Genomic DNA, 13150 nt, shown 5'->3' on the forward strand with positions numbered 1-13150 from the left:
TGCTATGGCTGTTTGAGAATGAAGTCTTTTTCTGTTTAGCTTTTTGGCAAATGTCACATGGCATTCTTTTAGATGAATCAAAATCATTACAAGGTAAGTTGAGGCCTTTCATCCTTTCGTAAGAGGGATGGCCAAAACGTTGGTGCCATACATTTGCTTTAATTGAAAAAACAGAACCATGACTACTAGGCAATGGATACTCTAAATAGTAAAGGCATTCATGCTCCCTAGCCAAGCCAATCCTCTTCCCACTTATTGTGTCATGTATTACACACATGGACCCAGTTATCACGATGCACAATTCACCAGTATCAAGTAATTTGCTAGTTGATATGAGGTTGTAATCGAAAGCATGTATGCATAAGACATTATGCAAAGTGAGTTATAGACTTAGAGTTACAGTACCAACATGTTCTGCCTTAACCCTTTCTCCATTAGGCAGATTTACCCAACATTTGTCTATTTTTGTGTACGAGGTATATAGTTTTGTGTCACAAATGATGTGGTCTGTGGCTCCAGTGTCTATTATCCAACATGATGGAACAGAATTAGGGTTTAGGCTTTTACCAGAACTGTCTCCCTTGACAAAGGTGTTGACGCTGCTGCCTGAGGCTAGGGCCTTTCCTGAATGGCTCAGTGGCAATAAGGCGACTAGCGTCTGATACTGGTCTTTGGTTAGAGTGAACGGTTCTGCGTTTGCCTGCCTATTATCCTCTTCACCCGAATCCCCGTTGTCTCTGCCCTGATTTACTGATGAGTTGGCCTTGGGTTGATTAGTTCTGAAAGGATTCCCTTTGTTTCTATTTCCATAGTTCGGTGGATAGCCGTGTTTCTTGAAGCAGATATCTTCAGTATGTCCTGTATTCCCACAATAAGTGCACAAAGATGTATTTTTGCTGTTTGTTTTTCGATTTGCATACCTCGAGTTATTACGATTGTTGTTTTGCCTGCCTTGTGTGTTTATGAAACCTGCAAATGGATTGCTTTCATTTGCCTCTCCTTGTTTGGCAGGTGCAAATCCAATCTGCCGTTCGTGTTGCATAGACAAGGCGTAAACCTTGTTGAGTGATGGCAGCGGTTCCATGAGGAGAATCTGGGAGCATACAGTGGAATAAGACTCATTTAGTCCCTGCAGAAAGGTGATCACTTGATCTGCGTCCTGCTGATCTCGCAAGATCTTGAAGGCTTCGCAACTGCACGATGTCCGGCAGGTACATTTGGGCATGGGTCGTAGATTTAACGGTTCGTTGTAGAGTATTTTGAGGCTAGTGCAATACTCTGTAACGTTTCCGTTACCTTGTTTCAGGCCGTGGATCTCTCGCCTGAGCTCCAGAATCCTCAACGAGTGTTGAGCGATTTCCGCAAGTGCACGGTATACGCTTGTAGTAATAAAAGATATCGATCCCACAGGGAACGTTTTTTAACAAAAACTTATTTTGAATTGGTTAAATATACTTTTAAAATTTATAATAAGGAAATTCGTTAAATCAGATTTGGTTTTGAAATTGCTAGAATGAGAATTAGATTAGAGTATGAAGATGTTTAGAAAATACTTCTGATTTAGGAGTGAATTTGCAAGACATGAACGTTTAGTACTTTTTAGAAAAGTAAACAAATGTATTCGTTTTCATTAAGCAAAGAAAACAACTTTAAACTTTGTATAAATTATAACGATGAAATAAATGACGGAACCTCTAATTTTTAGGCTTTGAACTGTAGTCAATCCTCCTATGGTCAGGTTAGATCGCTACCTTAGACAAATTAAAACTCTACCGAGATAATAATTTGTCTAAGTGTTCAACAAAGTTTCCTTGTAAAGATTTTGAATTAAACTACGTTTTAATGAAAATACCAGCATCCACTTCGGATCCTTTACCAAAGTGCTGCATAAAAATCTATCGAATAGAACGGACTTTATTAGATGAAATATAAATTGATACAAGTTTACAGAGAACAAGGAGCATGAAAACATTCGACGGCGTGCAAGTGAACGGGTTGTCAATCCTTTCCTTGGGTTTCGTTAGAGTTTGTCAGGCTCAGGGGCGGATTCTCTACTCAATCTTCTCGCTGAATCTTCGGAATAGAGACTGGTCTATCTACTACCAAAATGTAAACTAAATATGAATAATGTCTAAATGCTGCTGTGTTTGTTATTATTGAATAAACAATGTGTGTACATCATATTGCTTTTTACAAAAATGAAATCTAAATTCTGAATCACTCGACTCGAAATTTCTGCATAAGTTCTATACTAATCTCTTTCTTCTATATCTTTCCAACTCTTCATCAACTCTTTATTTATAGATGTTGAAGAGTCGTGGTTGAAGTGTCGTGTCCGTTGTGAAGGATCGTATCCGTTGTGAAATGACGTCTTTATCCACCCGAACGAACGCGTTTCTTGGAATTTAACATGTGTTCATTGTACTTGGCAGAATTTCTGCACTTACCGAGAATGGCAATTCTCGGCCAAGAATGGAGGAGCATTTATTTGGTCTTCAAACGAAGGGAATGAGCTGCTGAAAAACGCGTGTCGCGACCGAGAATTGTGGATTCTCGGTCGCGACTTTCATAAAATTCTCTACCGAGAATTCTGTTTCCTCAACCGAGAATGTGACATTTCTTCTGTTTCTGACCTTGTCTTTATCCTCGTTTTGGTGTAATTTGATCTTCGTCGTTTTTAACTCCTTTTGTAGGATTTTTATCCTGTTTTTAAGCTCTTTTCGTTCCTATTTGGATTTTACCAAATATTTAGGTACATTGCAAGAAAGAAACATATTCGAACGTAAAAGTATTCTAAACAGGTATAAATAGCACAAATTCGTAGCAATATTGATGTAATTATTGATGATATATTAGGTATATTTTGGGCTTAACAAATCTCCACACTTAATCTTTTGCTAGTCCCGAGCAAAATTTCACTGAATTTATTCTTTAACTAATCTCGTTTATGAAAATAAAACATATATCTTTGTATCACCTTTTAAATTAGTTAAGCCAAAAAGACTAGCTTCGCATGGCAAATTTATACGCAAAATATCAAACTAACTTAGTATAAATACGATATATCATTCGTCTTGTATTTTCAATTTTGAATTGAAGTATTCGGGACGATATAAGCACACATGTTATTGAGTATTTCGTCTCAATGTATTTCAAAGCACAAAATTTCATTTCCCAAACCTAAACTAATATATGAAATATATTAAATGAATAAGTATTTGGGTTAATTTATTAACTTGGTTACGCCCGAGATAAGGGTGGTCTTGATCGTAACCTTATACGTATTTTTATTGTTTTGTGTTCGCTTAAGAGGTACCGACCATGCCATGGGTGGACGCAATCATTACTTTAAACTTAAACACGCTTATTTTTTTATTTTTAAACGTTCCTTCCATACCTCAATTGTGATAAGGGTGGTCGCAACCGTGGCCAAAAGTAAACGGTACTTAATTTTCTTCCCTTTCATACCTCGATTGTGATAAGGTTGGTCTCAATCGTGGCCAAAAGTTAAGAATTCAACTAATTGATTAATTAATATGAAATATAAAATTTAAAATTGTAACTTGGGAAAAAGAAAGATAGCACATTCATCCTATATTGACTTAAAATTCAACATGTATTATGGCTAAAGTTTCCTTAAATATTCAATTGGTGTTAATGTAAGACGAAATCAAACCGAGCTAAAATTGTTAGTTCAATTTAATGCCTATAAACCTAATTGAAAATTTAAAATGAGATTTATTGTTTCATGAATTTCATGATATAAAATAGAGATTGAAATAAAGAATTTTTTACTTAAATACATTCACTCGAGACAATTTTTATACTTAAAATCGTATCGGAGATTTGTGAAATTTTTTGAAAAATATTACCCGTATAGAAATATTATTTCTATAGATAATGATAACCTAAAAATAATAATCATATTAACTTATTTTAAACATATGAAATGTAAAGTTAATAAAAATAGTGTTAAATACATTGTGTTGCAATATATTTGCATAAAAATTATTCGTTGCATTTACTATTTGTGCTAAAAACGAAAATGATATATGTATATCTCCTCCCACACTTAAATTGGACCATGTCCTCATTGGTGCAAAAATCGAGATATCATGAAAAATAAGCACGAAATAAAGCATACGAAATAAAGATAGAATATTAGCAAATAAAAACCATTCAACATAAAATTAAAAATTGTACGAAACATAATAAAAAGAAATATTGTACCAAACTTAACAAGATAAAGATAAAAATAAAGAAGACAACCTAAGCATGAGGCGGGGAATCTGGAGGTGTTGGTGAAGTTTCCACATTTCGACGACGGAAGAAGGAAAGCATCCGATACCGAGTAGACCTATGCTCGCGCCTCAAAGTATTGAGGTTGTCATTCATCATCATATTATTCTCCACCAAATCATCAATTCTTAAATTCATTTGAAGATTATTGGAATTGATTTGGTTCAAAATCCTCCGCAAATCCACCGGATCATCCTCTTGAGGTTCTTGGGGTTGTGGTTGAGCTTGCGGTGCATCCTCCTCGCCTTCTGCCTCGCCTCCTTCTTCGGTACCTACAAATTGAGAACTTGAAGCTCCTCCACCCATAGTGCCACGAAGATGGGCAATACGGGAAGCATATGATATAAAGACGGGAGGAACCGAAGTAAGCAATAAGTGAGCCCGCTCAAGCGCCGAGATGTCCAAAATTAGAACATACCCATGGTAGGTGGTCATGTCATAATCGGCCAATTCACCCCGTGCGCCCAAAACAATAGCCGTGATAAAATTACAGAGAGGGACTTGATTTGTGTGAGCCCTCGAAGCACGGAACAAATTATCAAACAACATACCAATGCTATCAACCCTCAAACCTTTAAACAAACTATCCAAAACAAACAAATCCCGAACTTGAATCTTCGAACTCTCAACACGACCAAACAAGGAAAAACTCAAATACTTATGAAAGAAGAACACACAATTGTCCTTAATCAACTTGCTTGAAGTGTTTTTGGAGTTAAAATAGTCTTGATCCGAAAGAGTTTGCCAAACAGAATCATTATCAAAATCTTTAGGCTTATCATAAAAATCAGTAGTAGGGAAACCAAACATGTTTCCCATTGCTTCATAATCTATGGTGTAAGTCACACTATTGTTCCTAAAAGAAATTGATGTCTTCTTCTTGTTCATGGTCAAAGTGACCAAAAACTCCACCACGTATTCATAAATACGGGGAAAACGCATAGAAACGAACTCTTGCCAACCCAAAGTTTCAATAAAAGCATCAATTCTAGTGGTGAAGTTTAATGCTCTTACCGAATCGAAGTCAAGGAAGTGCATATCCACAAACTCTCGCTTGGAATTGGAAAAGTGAAGAAATCGAGCGGCTTCCTCCTCCGTTTCGATATCGAAATAGGCTCTGCAACGAATACGAAGGCGATTAGCTTCCGTAACTGGAGGTTTTTGACCAGCACGCTTTTGTCTAGGCATGGTAATGGTATTGGCTAGGGTTGTGTAAAGAAGAAAAAGAAGAAGTAAAAGAGAGAAGAGCAAAGGATGAAGATGAAGTGAAAGTTGTAAAATGAGGTAATGAATTGAGAAGAGAGAAGAGAGGGTAAATAATAAATTGGGAAGAGTAAAAGTGATTTATGGGGAAGAGGTTAGAGTAAGGGATTGGGTAAAAAGTGAGGTGATGTGAGGTTTGTGTAAGGGGTAGGTTTATATAGGGTGAAATAGGTAGATGTAGAGGTAGAATAGGAATAGGAATAGGCTTGAAATAGGGCAAAAATCGGAATTAATGTTGCCTGCAGGTCGCGTGTCGCGACCGAGAATGCGGATCCGCGGTCGCGGCACGCGAATTTTAGAGAAAAAATTGCTCTGAATTCGGCCTTTTTTGCTGGACTTACCGAGAATTGGTCAAAAATGGCTTTTTAGGTGCCTTTTGACTTGGTTTGTGCAATTTTGTTGGTAATTTGTGTCCTGAACTTAATATAAACTGTACCTGCACTTAAAAACTAAAATAAATGGCATTAATTGCAAGGAAAACCAAAGGTTTAGCCTTAGTAATTTGAACTAAAGGGAAATAAATGGTATATGAAGAATTAATGAAACTTTAATGCTTATCAATGCATACAAGTTAAAAGAATCAGATTAAATGCATATTAAGTTCATATTAATACATATTAAAGATATGAATTGAATGAATTGAATGAATTTGAATGAAAACTTAATGTATTGAATCCAATGAATTAAGTTTTTGAAGTGGGATTATGTGTTGAATAAGAAATCATATTAGATTAATCTAAACATTTTATTATCGTCATTTAACCAATATATTTAACTATTAGAAAATAAATGAACTAAGATGAATAGAAAAGTTAATTTATTAATAGAACACATATGTACAAATACAAAAATAAACAATTCAATTACAACAAAATAAGAAAAATATGTACAAAATAAAATTGAAAAACCTAAACTATTCTATATATTCATCCCTATCAAGCGGAATTTCTGTGGCCCTATAGTGGTCAATTTTTAACTGCACGAAAGCTTGACATTCCGGTGCAGAAAGAAAATGCGGGCATGCACGAAAGACACGTTTTACGAGTCCTTCGAACTCTAAAAACTCATAATCTATCGTCGGGAAGAATTCGTCATCACTCCAAGGAACATCAATGGTACCCTTGGTACCGAGAATTATTCCACAGATTATATTGCCGAACCCAATCTTTTTATCCTTGGATCGAGAAGCGGCGACAAGACCCTCCATCAGAATTTTTGAAGAATCCACTGTATTTCCCTGGAATATATCTCCAAGAACATATAAATCGGTGTCACGGACCACACTACTAAACGTGCGACCGAACAAACTGTGACACAAGAATTTGTGTAAATACAGCATGGAGTTGGAGTGAAAGGAATGATTGTAGGCGAGTCTAGGATTGAAACGCCAAAAACCAGTAAGCATTCTCCATATGTCTGTGGATGTCATGTCTTTGCCAGGATGACGTTTGATTATATCCCTCGGGGGAAAACCAAACCAGGCCTGCAACTCTGGATAGCCAAAAGTAAAGATTTCGCCATCTCGACGAAAACTAAGACGGACTCGTCGTTTGTTAATGAAACGAACGGTACAGAAAAATTCCAGAATCCAATCGCCAATGATTGGAAATCGCATTTTGGCGAATTTTGTCCACCCTAAACGTTCCAAATAGCGACTCAAGTCATCGCTTATTCCAAGTTGATCATTCAAAAAGTCATCCATATATAACATTCCAACAAAGAATGTATAACGGAGCCTCCAGTAGCGCCTTCCTTCATCGTGATTGAAGATAGGAAATGGCGCACCATATCATTTGGACAAGTCTGGACGTTTGTTGCTTGAAGCATCATTTTTCTTTGAGGTTTTGTGTTTAGTAGGCATGGTAAAGAACTTAAGAAACAAGGTGTCTGTAACTTAGGGAAAAATGGTTGTTTGAAGAAAATCAGAGAATTGATCTGACAAAGATGAAAAGAATGTAACAAAACCATGATCCTCAAGGACTTTATTTATAAGATTTTAGGATGAAATGAGGTGTTGTTTTGATGCGAAAAGGCATAAAATTATACCTTTCTGAATTGAAGAAACTTAATTTTTCGTTTATGAAAGGTTTTGTCTGCAGGTTGAAGATGATTCAGGTCTGATGGTGCAGAAATAACGTGTGTCGCGACCGAGAATGCCAAATTCGCGATCGCGACACGTTGATTTCCTTACGGAAATCAGGCGTCGAAACTCATTTTCCGATTCTCGGCCGAGAATTAAATATTCTCGGTAAGTTCAGAAAAAACTTAACCTATTTGGACAATTTTGAAAAGGAGAATTCTCGACCGAGAATTCCAAGTTCTCGGCAGAGAATCGCCTGAAACTTCAATTTCGAACTAATTGCCTAAAATCAAATCTAAAATCATGAAATAAACATATTTTATGCATCTAAATCATAACATAAAGTCATCTAATCATAAAAATTTCATGTGTAAAACAAAAAAATTAAATAATTAACTAATTAAGAATAAAAAAAATGGAAATGAACAAAAATTTAAAAGAAAATAAAACAAAATAAACTGTGTTAGAAAAGCTAAACAAATTATAATTCAGATAATCATGTTACGAACTCAATTCTTATACTCGAAATATTTTCGTAATAAATTTTGCATCGATTACCATTAACTTTGAAACGAACTCCGTTAGGTCCTTCAAGTTCTAAAGAACCATAATCGAATGTTTTGACGACTAAATATGGTCCTATCCATTTGGACTTAAGTTTTCCTGGAAATAGACGAAGTCGTGAATTAAATAACAGCACCTTATCCCCAATATTAAAGTGTTTGACTTTAATCTTGGCATCATGCCATTTTTTTCACTTTTTCTTTATATATCTTCGCATTTTCGTAAGATAGATGACGTAACTCATCTAACTCATTTAAGTCGAGCAAACGTTTCTTACCTGCTTGTCGTAAATCAAAGTTAAGTTCCCTAATAGCCCAATATGCTTTGTGTTCTAATTCGACTGGCAAATGACATGCCTTCCCATACACTAAACGGTATGGAGTCATTCCTATTGGTGTTTTAAATGCAGTACGGTATGCCCATAACACATTGTTTAGTTTATAAGACCAATCTTTTCTTGAAGATGAAACTGTTTTCTCTAGAATCCATTTGAGTTCTCTATTTGATATCTCCGCCTGACCATTTGATTGAGGATGGTATGGCGTTGACACGCGGTGGCGTACTCCATATTTTTTCATAAGCATATCAAAACTTCGGTTTATAAAATGGGTACCGCCATCACTAACGACGACTCTTGGACAACCAAATCTACAAAATATATCGTCAAGAAAACTAACAACTACTTTAGAATCGTTTGTCGGGGTTGCAATTGCTTCAATCCACTTTGAAACATAATCAACGGCGACTAATATGTAAGTTTTACCATTAGAAGGAGGAAAAGGTCTCATGAAATCTATTCCCCACATGTCGAAGACTTCAACTTCTAACATGGTTGTGAGGGGCATCTCATCTTTCCTTCCTAAATTTCCTGTTCTTTGGCACTTATCACAACGAGTAATAAATGAACGGACGTTTTTAAACATCGTAGGCCAAAAGAAACCACATTCAAATATTCTAGCTACTGTCTTACTAACTCCATTATGTCCTCCATAAGAGCTAGAGTGGCATTCCGACATTATGGATTCATATTCATTTTCACCAATGCATCTCCTAATTATCCCTTCACCACATGTTCTGAACAAGAAAGGATCTTCCCAAAAATATTGTTTAATGTGAAAGAAGAATTTTTTCTTTTGCTGGAAAGTTAATCCTTCCAGAACAATATTGGCTGCAAGATAGTTTGCAAAATCCGCGTACCATGGTGACATGACACTTTCAATTTGATAGAGATATTCATCGGGGAAATCATCTCGTATACCGTTAGTTTCACCTATAGGACCGTTTTCATCTTCGAGCCTTGATAGATGATCGGCGACAAGGTTTTCGACTCCCTTTTTGTCTTTAATTTCTATATCAAATTCTTGTAATAATAAAACCCATCTAATTAGACGTGGTTTTGCATCTTTTTTAGCAAATAAATACCTTAAAGCTGCATGATCAGTATAAATAATAACTTTTGAACCTAACAAGTATGACCTAAACTTATCGCATGCAAAGACTACAGCTAACATTTCTTTCTCTGTTGTGGTGTAGTTTAATTGTGCACCAGAAAGTGTGTGACTTGCATAATAAATGACATGAAGTTTCTTATCCTTCCTTTGACCTAAAACACATCCAACAGCTAAATCACTTGCATCACACATAATTTCAAAGGGTAAATCCCAATCGGGTTTAGCAATAATAGGTGCACTGACTAAAGCTGTTTTCAATGTTTCGAAAGCTTTAACGCAATCTTCATTAAAATCAAAAGTTGAATCTTTCATGAGTAAATTAGTAAGTGGTTTGGAAATTACAGAGAAATTCTTAATAAATATTCTGTAAAAACCGGCATGTCCTAAAAATGACCCTACTCCCTTAACAGTAGTTGGAGGGGGTAATTTTTCTATTACAGAAGTTTTTGCTCTATCCACTTCTAATCATTTTTCAGATATTTTGTGACCTAAAACAATTCCCTCGTCAACCATGAAATGACATTTTTCCCAGTTTAATACTAAATTTGTTTCTTCACACCTAGACAAAATTTTATCCAAGTTCTTTAGGCATGAATCGAAAGAATCTCCATAAACTGAAAAATCATCCATAAAAACTTCCATGATATCTTCAATGAAATCATTAAAAATCGCAGTCATACAACGTTGAAATGTTGTTGGTGCGTTACATAGACCAAAGGGAATTCTCCTATATGCAAATGTTCCATAAGGACATGTGAAGGTTGTTTTTATCTTGGTCATCCGGGTAAATATATATTTGAAAGAATCCGGAGTAACCGTCTAGAAAACAGTAGAAAGCATGACCAGCTATTCTTTCGATCATTTGATCAATGAAAGGTAGAGGAAAATGATCTTTCCTAGTTGCTTTATTAAGGTTCCTATAGTCTATACAAACCCTCCAACCAGTGGTGGTTCGTGTAGGTATTAATTCACCTTTGTCATTCCTTACAACTGTTATGCCTCCCTTTTTAGGTACACAATGGATTGGACTAACCCATTCACTATCCGAAATAGGATAAATGATTCCATTGTCTAGAAGTTTAGTAATCTCATTTTTTACTACTTCTTTCATATTCGGATTTAGGCGTCTTTGCCTATCCGCTTTAGGTGGCTTATCTTCTTCTAAGTGAATTCTGTGCATTACAATGCTCGGATTAATACCTTTTAAGTCTGAAATTTGCCAACCCATACTTCCTATCCTATTTCTAACAACTTCTTTCAATTTCTCTTCTTGAACTTGTGTTAATTTGTTAGAGATAATTATAGGTAGAGAATCGCCTTCGCCTAAGAAAGCGTACCTCAAATGACTTGGTAATTCTTTAAGTTCTAATTTAGGTGGAACTATAATTGAAGGCGAAACTGGTCCATCTTCACGAATCAAAGGCTCTGGGTCCTTATCTTCTAGTTCCTCACTCATTATAGGTTCTATTATTTCTTCTTTTTGAACAATGTCATTTACACATTCTTCAACTAAATCAAGTTTCATACAAGCGAAATCTTCCATAGGATATTTCATCGCTTGGTTCATATCAAACTCAATCTTATCGTCTCCTATTCGTAAAACTACTTTCCCTTCCGACCCATCAACTAGAGCATGTCCCGTGTTCATAAACGGTCTACCAAAGATTAGCGGACAATTAACGTCATATGCAAAATCTAATATAACGAAATCGGTAGGAAAAATAAATATGTCAACTTTAACTAAAACATCGTTAATTATACCATATGGTCTTTTAGTGGTTTGATCTGCTAATTGCAAAACCATATTAGTACGTTTGATATCTTCTTCTAAGCCTAACTTATTAAAAATAGATAATGGCATCAAGTTTATGCTTGCTCCTAAATCACAAAGACAACTTGGGAATTCAATATCTCCCAATTTACACAGAATGGTAAAACATCCGGGATCTTTGAGTTTGGTGGGCAAATTACTTGACACAATTGAACTGCAATCTTCAGTTAGTGAAATGGATGAAATTCCTTCCCAACTGATTTTCTTTGAAATTAAATCTTTAAGGAATTTACCATAATTGGGAATTTGCGTAATCGCATCCATAAACGTCAAATTAATATGCAAATTTTTAAGTTTGTCTAAAAATGTTAAAAGTTGTTTGTCATAGTCTTTGTTGCGGACTTTGTGTGGAAAAGGTGGTTTGGGTACAAAAGTTTTTGTACTAGAGTCAAGTTGTGCATCTTTTTGGTTTATTGTATCTTCTTTGGACTTTGGTAAATCAGTTCCTGGCAAAGTTGAATTTTCGGGCATTTCCGGACCTAAGTAATTTTTCCCTGAACGAAGAGTGATAGCCTTAACATGCTCTTTCAGATTTTCTTCCGTATGGCTTGGAAGACTTCCCTCTTTGCGGGATGGAATTGATTTAGCGAGTTGTCCAATTTGAACCTCCAAATTATGGATGCTAGATGATTGGTTTTTAATAAGCTGATCGAATTTATTCTCGATCCATTTAAAACCATCATCGTGATTACTTATTTTTCCGCTCATAGCATCAATAAATTTGTCGATTTTAGAAGATAAAGTGCTAATCGTATCTCTTGATTGATTTTGATAATTGGTGGTACGATTTTGAGTAGCATTAGCATTATTATTATTATCTCTCCAGTTAAAGTTAGGATGATTTCTCCATCCAGGATTATATGTATTGGAGTAAGGGTTATTCGGTTGGTTTTGCCCTTGGACAAAATTTACCTGTTCAATTTCGCTCATACCTTCATAATCCACATCCGTTTGGATTGGCTTACCATTAGGATCACACGGTGCCATAAACCTATCAATTTTGTGCGATAAGGCAGAAAATTGGGCTTGCAACATCGCAACTGGATCAAGATTCACTATACCTTTAACTGATGACGTAGTTGAGGATGATGGTTTCGCTATTGGTACGTGTCCACGTTCCGCGGGCCACATACCGCTGTTGATTGCCATTTCCTCCAAAAGTTCTCTTGCTTGGACAGATGTTTTCTTCATGAATAACCCTCGAGACATAGCGACTAATGAACCTCTAGTTGTAGGATTTAGTCCATTATAAAATGTTTGCATTAAAAGTTCAGCGGGCAATTGGTGGTGTGGGCATAAACGTTGAAGTTCTTTAAAACGTTCCCAAGCCTCATAAAGGGTTTCATTATCATTTTGAGAAAAAGATGTTAACTCTTTAATGACTCTTGCGGTTTTTGCTAAAGGAAATTTTTTTGATAAAAATGCTTGGGCTAATTGCTCCCAAGTCTCAAACGTAGCGGCTGGCATAGAAGTCAACCATTCTTTGGCTCGATCATTCAAAGTAAAAGGAAAAAGGCGAAGGTTGATTGCTTTTGTAGTCACATTCGGTATTTTAAAAGTGTCACAAATTTCTAAGAAATTTGTCAAATGGGTGTTAGGATTTTCGTTAGGTAACCCGTAAAATGTTACGTTATTTTGTAACATATTAAGCAATGTTGGCTT

General features: G+C 35.8%; 1 non-coding gene across 1 annotated transcript; it reads left to right on the forward strand.

The window, feature by feature from the left end:
* The first annotated feature begins 12767 nt into the window (after nt 1-12767).
* LOC136228400 (small nucleolar RNA R71) lies at nt 12768-12874 on the forward strand. Its single transcript, XR_010688716.1, has one exon. It is a non-coding gene; the product is annotated as a small nucleolar RNA R71 (small nucleolar RNA).
* Nucleotides 12875-13150: the final 276 nt, after the last annotated feature.

This window comes from Euphorbia lathyris, chromosome 4 (assembly GCF_963576675.1).
Source record: "Euphorbia lathyris chromosome 4, ddEupLath1.1, whole genome shotgun sequence".
NCBI lineage: Eukaryota > Viridiplantae > Streptophyta > Magnoliopsida > Malpighiales > Euphorbiaceae > Euphorbia > Euphorbia lathyris.